Genomic DNA, 6,576 nt, shown 5'->3' on the forward strand with positions numbered 1-6,576 from the left:
GTTGATTGGAATATCGGCTCCCTGGGACCCACTTCCCTCTTCCTTATGCTATGTCCATGTGGTGGAAGTGTATGTGGACTCCTGCAACTAAAATAGGATAAGAGAAAGGAAAAGAACAGAGAAAGAAAGAAGGGGAAAGAAAGGAAGATAAAAGAACAGAAAAGAAAAGGGAAAACAAATAGCAAGCAAATGAATGGATAAACAAAGAAACAAAACAACAAAGCAAAACAAACAAAACAACAACAACAAACAAAAAAGGAAGATACACTCACCCTCAAATATAACTATATGCCAAAAAAAAAAAAAAAGAGAGAGAAGAAGGAGAAAAAAATGGGAAATCAAATCAGAGCACACATACACAAAGATATGTACAGAGAGGGTGAGTAAAAAAAGAAAAGGAAAAAAACCCAAAACTTTTATAAGACTATAGTTCCCTCTTGCTCTCTCTAGTGGCCATTTCTGGAACTTCAGGTTCCTTTTTTACTGAGGTGTCCTAAGCACCGCAGTTTTGGGTTTGCTATGGGAGGGAGTTGGCTTGGGTCTCTAGATCTTCCCCTCTGCTCTCTGCACGGGCAATCAGGCTACTCTCCATGTAGGTCAGATGTCCTATGGACTTCTGGGGAAAGGGGACTGGATTGGATCAAGACTCACCCCTACTGGTGTGCTGCATGGTGTGAAAGGGCCAGTGTGGAGGGTGGGATATCTATGTTCCCAAGCCAACCACTATCTTTGAGTATCATATACCTGGAGTATCCTCCCTGGCAAATGATGATCGGGTGCAGAGATCACCCCTCAGTCCCAGGATTCAGGTTTCTTAGTACTAGGCAAGCCAAAGGACATCTCTGTCAGGTTCTGGGACAGAGAAAATGGCACCAGCCGGCATCTTCTCCTATGGCAGAACTCAGCTCTGGACCTCCTTCCTACACTTTCTCCATGGCCCTGGTGCCAGTACCTGACCTATTGCCACAGTTGGTGGTGTCAGGTCAGGTGCTAGGTACCAAGAGACAGCTGATCTCTGCTTCTTTTTCCTGAGAGATGCCCTGAGAATGGCAGATGTTCTGGGAGCAGCAGGTACCGAATTTCAGTGCCGTGGTAAGTTACATCAGCTTCTGCAGGGGATACCTGGAGCTTATTCCCATGCCTTCCCTCAGTCAAACATTTGCTCACCCACTTGGGCACACACACATATGCATTATTGTTCTTATACATACTCACCATGCAGAGACTTACACACTGTGACTGGTTCCGTTGCCATCTTGCCTCTCCACCTAACAACCTAACAAATATATATATATTTTTTGTTGTTGTTGGAGTCTCACTCTGGGAGGCTGAAGTGCAGTGGCACACTCATGGTCATTCCAGCATCGATCTGCTTGGTTCAGGCAATCCTTCCACCTCAGCCTTCCAAGTAGCTGGACCTACAGGCGTGCGCTACCACGCCTGGTTAAGTTTTTGGTTTATTATAGAGACGAGGTCTCACCAAGTTGCCCAGGCTGGTCTTGAACTGGTGGGCTAAGGCAATCTCCTCACCTAGCCTCCCAAAGTGCTGGGATTACAGGCTTCAGCCACCGTGTCTGGTCTAACAAATATTTTTTAAATAAATGAATGATGTTTAAAACAATCTGGCTTAAAAAGACCATGAAGGTGTTTTCCATAAAAGCTGGTGGCTCACAACATAAAGATAGTGGGCAGGGATGATGAATTTAGATAAAGTGAACTTTGAGATTATCTTCATTTTTCATTTAAAAATTGTGACTTTTGTACATAGAATCAAGAATGAATCTAAGAAATAGTAAAATCTTAGAAGACATTCAAAATTAGTGTCAGTATAACCCACAACATTCCACAACAATAAAAAAAAAGCCAAGATAATCTAAGATGTGCACCTATAATGTTGGCTAATATATACAAATAAATAATCTGCTGTGATTGACAGTTTTTATAACAGCAGAGCCTATTAAATTAAAAAATGTTCATTTTTTCATGCTACTGCTAAATAAGATGGAATGGTTTCCATTGAGATCAACTGAGACTCAAAAAGCTTAATTTATATAAAAACATTTTTAAATAAATAAATCACAGTTAATTGATGATGGCTTTTATAAAGAGCTTGCTACACACTGTTCTTGTCTGTCCTAAGGTCAGCATCTTAGGAACACAATTCCGAATAAAGTTCATTGTTACAGAAATGAAGTGACTCCTCTAGTTCACCTCTCAGATAAACCCAGTGAATGGTCTCTCCAACTTCCATCTCATCCAGGATTGGTTTGTTTGCAAGGAATAAAAACTCACCAAAACTCAACTCACTTAAGTAAGAGAAAATGCCCACAGAGCCCATTTAAGAGACATTTAATTGAAGGAACCACGTGTCTGAGTGTATGGGGTGTGTGTGTGTGTGTGTGTGTGTGTGTGTGTGTGTGTGTGTGTGTGTGTATGTGTATACACATACAGCTCTGGGTTTGCTTTACCATTGTTCTTTCTTGTATTGGCTTCAGGTTCACCCCTTCATGGGCTGTCTTGCCTTCTTATTTTTTTGTGTATATGTGTTGTATGATAGCTGCATGTTAGATCCTAAGTCTAAGAGAACATTCTTTTTAGATCCCCACAGTTAAATGACTTCATCAAAGTATGCCAATTCTAAGTTTCTAGGAGAATCTGATTTGTTCAGCAAGAATCGGGTGTCCACTCCAATCAATCCTCAGAACTGGAAGGTGAGTTTTGTGATACATATGACTGTATCTCTAGTCAGTGGGTGCTATCCATATTAAAATTATTGGGTCAAAGATCTGAAGGATAACTTTAGCAAGGTTATTACTACTGTCAACCAGTTGTGACAGCATTCTAACCTAAGAAGTTTAGAGAAACAAAAATATCATTAGAAGCATTTGTTCCATAGTCTGTCTGATTCTAATTTTTCAACTATGTTTCTTGAGCCTACTAAGTGAAGAAAGTAAGACATCCTCTCTGGCCACTAACAAGTTCTAAAATTAAATCAAACAAACAAAACCAACTCCGTAGTTCTATATCAAGCAAAACAACATTTATATAATTGAAGATTACCTTCCTTGCTGGCAATAAATGTATATCGAAGAAAGGAAAGGTGTATTAGTTATCGTTTACTGCATAACAAATTACTATTAAATTTAGCAGGTTGAAACAAGAAATATTTGTTGTTTCAGTGTCTGTGGGTCAAGAATCCAGAAGCAGCTTGGGGGGGGGGGACTCAGACTCAAGGTGTTTTTTAAGGTTGCAATCAAGATATGGGCCAGTGATCTAGCCACCTAAAGGCTGAAGTAGGGGAGGATCTGCTTCTAAACCCATTCATATGGCTGTTGGCAGTCCTCTGGTCCTCATTAGCTGCTGATTAGAGACAACAGTTCTTTGCTACCTGGCCTCTTCTGTATTGTTTTATCACAAATTTTGGATAAATAATCAACTGTTTACATCACTAGAATTTTAAATTAGTCAAGCAATATACTAAGGTCATTTACTCTTCTATTCTTTCCTCTCTTTTTTTTTAGTGTTTATAAACTTTTTACTATTTTTTCTAAATACTCAACAGAGTTCTGAAACAATTGCAAATATTTTTCCAAGTACTCAAATATATGAAATAAAATATTAGTCCCTTTTTTTCTGTTTTGAAAATGTTATTCTCACTGTGGCTTCTCATCTGATTCCAATTAGTCATTTTTTGGTCACTAAACCTGGTACATCTCTTCACATTTCTGCTGAGTGAGATGGTCTTTTTTCTCTGGGATCTGCAGTGTTCTTTTTAGAGCAGTCTATTTTTGGACATTCTAGTTTCTTGAGATAGACACAATCTTCTCCAATGTCCTTACCTTTACTCTTGATTCGCAGTTTGGCTGAATATAGAATTCTAGGTTGATAATGTTTTCACTCAGAAAGGTCTTTTAAAGGCAATGTTCCACTGACTTCTAATTTTCAGTGTTGCTGTTGAAAAGTCTGAAGTCATTCTCCTTCCAACTTTTTCATATATTTTTTAAAATTACTTTCTGATTCTTTTAGGATCTCCTTTTTGTTCCTGATATTCTGAAATGTATGCTTTAGAGTGGGCATAGGTTTCATGATGCTGGGCACTCACTGAATATTTTCAATCAGAAAAAAATAGGTTTTCAGTTCTGAAAACTATTTCTGTACCATTTCCTAGATAATTTCTGTTCTTCAGTTATTTTTTTTTTCTTCTGGCTTTCTAATTCTGTAACACCTTCTATTTAAATAGTGGACTTTCTGATTTAATCTTTAATGTTTAATAGTTTCTCCCAAAATTCCCATTAATTATATATTTGTTTCATTTCCTCTGAGATTTCATCATCCTAATCTTGTATTGAAGTATTTATTTTATATCTTCCTTTCTAGTTTTTTCTATGATGAAGATTTTCCTTAAATTATTAGAAGTTCTTTAATCTGGCTACTTATTTTTATTTAAAAATGAGTCACTAGAATCCTGATTAGTGTGAAATAACGTGGATAAGGAGAATGAGGGACCAGCAGACATCGATGTTGGGCAACACATTTATTTCATAGACTATTGACTTCTCCATGCTCCTGAATTTGACAGGATTGGGAGAGGACAAGCAAGTTAGAGACAGTTTCTATTTGGCTAGTGAGATTTAGGGACTTAAATGGAGGAAGAGCAAGGAAGGTTTCAGAGAAGAGTATCTAGATTTGATTTAATCTGCCTTTTTTTCCAACCTCAATCTCAATTGCAGCTTCCCTAAGTCTGAAGATATTTCTCTAAAAGTTTAACACTCAGTATCCTGTGGTTGGGTGTGGTGGGACAGAAGTTTAGATACTGGAAAGTAGGAGAGAAGAGGGCTAGTATCATGATTGTGTGAGATGCTTTAGGAGTCCTCAATATACAAACCTTGAACCAGCTCTTTTTTGCTCAACTACATTCTTGTGCTTTCAAATTTCTCACATAATTCAAGTCTGAGGAATTAGAATTCAGAGGAATTTGGGGAAATTATAAGTTACTCTGTATTTTTCATACTGCTTATTTGCATGCTTTTAAATAATAATAAGTGACCATAATAATGGGCACTAACTCATTTTTCTGTGATAGAGTCAAACTAAATTTGCAGAGGTTTTTGGTTGTTTTTTTTTTAAGTGACAAATGAATGACTTGTGGTCATTATAAGCTAATCTTATTATAACAAAATTATATATTTTGATAGTCTGGAAAAATTATCTCTGACATAGACACTTGATAATTTAAAAAATTAAAAGAAGAAAACACAAAATAAAATAACTGCTAAGTAAAATCATTCAGTTTTGAAAAATAATACTAGAGAGCGGAACGTCCAGCTTCAAAGTGGGAAACTCTGTAGTGCTGGCAATGAAAGAGAGTTAAATATGAGTGATGTTGAGAAAGTCAAGAAGATTTTTGTTCAGAAGTGTGCCTAGTGTTACACCGTGGAAAAGGGAGGCAAGCACAAGACTGGGCCAAATCTCCATAGTCTCTTTGGGTGGAAGACAGGCCAGGCTGCTAGATTCTCAGATGCCAATAAGAATGAAGGCATCACCTGGGGAGAAGATACCCTGATGGAATATTTGGAGAATCCCGAGAAGTACATCCCTGGAACAAAAATGATCTTTGTTGTCATTAAGAAAAAGGGAGAAAGGGCAAACTTGATAGCTTATCTCAAAAAAGCTACTAATGAGTAATAATTGGCCACTCCCTTATTTATTACAAAACAGAAATGTCTCATGACTTTTTTTTATGTGTACCATAATTTAATAGATCTCTTACACTAGAATTCATATCTTGAGTGGCTGACAGAATATTTTTGTTGGACAGTCCTAATTTAATTAGGACTGGTTTGTGGTTATGTGAATAAGATCTTTTTTTAAATTTCAACAGTAATTTCAATTTAGAAAATGCTATCACTGTTTTCCCCTTCTAAGGATAAGATTGTATTTGATTAGTAATATTCAACTTTTCACAAAGACAGTGAATGCCATCTTAAAATTCATTGGAAATTGGTTTTATATTTAGATGTATATAACTGGTTATATAAATATATTTAAATACTGAGGAAGTCCCTTAACTGTCTCAGAACCAAGCAAGACTCATCTTTTTTGTGTTCATTGGTCTCTTAAAAGCAAAGACTGAAGATAAAGTAGCAATGTCTACTTTATATTTTTGGTCTTAACTATGTCAATCTAATTAGAATTCCCTGTATCTAAAAATGCTGTCTTTTACCTACTAAAAGATATTATAGTGTGGTTTATGTATAATGTCAAATAAAACTTTAATGCTTCTTTGAAAAGAAAGAAAAAGAAAGAAAGAAAGAAAGAAAGAAAGAAAATACCACATACTTTTAAAATATTATTCTGAAAAAGAAATTTTAAAACCTACAAAGCATTAATAACCCCCACTCAATAGGCTTGATTTGTATTATAAATAGTTTATTTTATGAAAAAATATCTTTCATTTTGCATCTGTGGTTTGGTAGTATGCAAAGATTTTCAAGTTGCACATTAGAGTGTATGTTGGTTCATAAAGGCTTATTTCCTTTTTGAATGAAGAAAGTAGAGCTACTTTTCCTGAATTTG

The 6,576-nt window shown here is 36.3% G+C and overlaps 1 pseudogene across 1 annotated transcript; it reads left to right on the plus strand.

Moving 5' to 3' along the window:
* Positions 1 to 5,373: 5,373 nt before the first annotated feature.
* On the plus strand, positions 5,374 to 5,913 carry LOC110594490 (annotated as a pseudogene). The gene has a single exon (XR_002481267.1). The product of XR_002481267.1 is annotated as a cytochrome c, somatic pseudogene (transcript).
* The last annotated feature ends 663 nt before the right edge of the window (positions 5,914 to 6,576 follow it).

This window comes from Carlito syrichta, unplaced genomic scaffold (genome assembly GCF_000164805.1).
Source record: "Carlito syrichta isolate Samal-C Ts95f unplaced genomic scaffold, Tarsius_syrichta-2.0.1 Scaffold315570, whole genome shotgun sequence".
Classification (NCBI taxonomy): domain Eukaryota; kingdom Metazoa; phylum Chordata; class Mammalia; order Primates; family Tarsiidae; genus Carlito; species Carlito syrichta.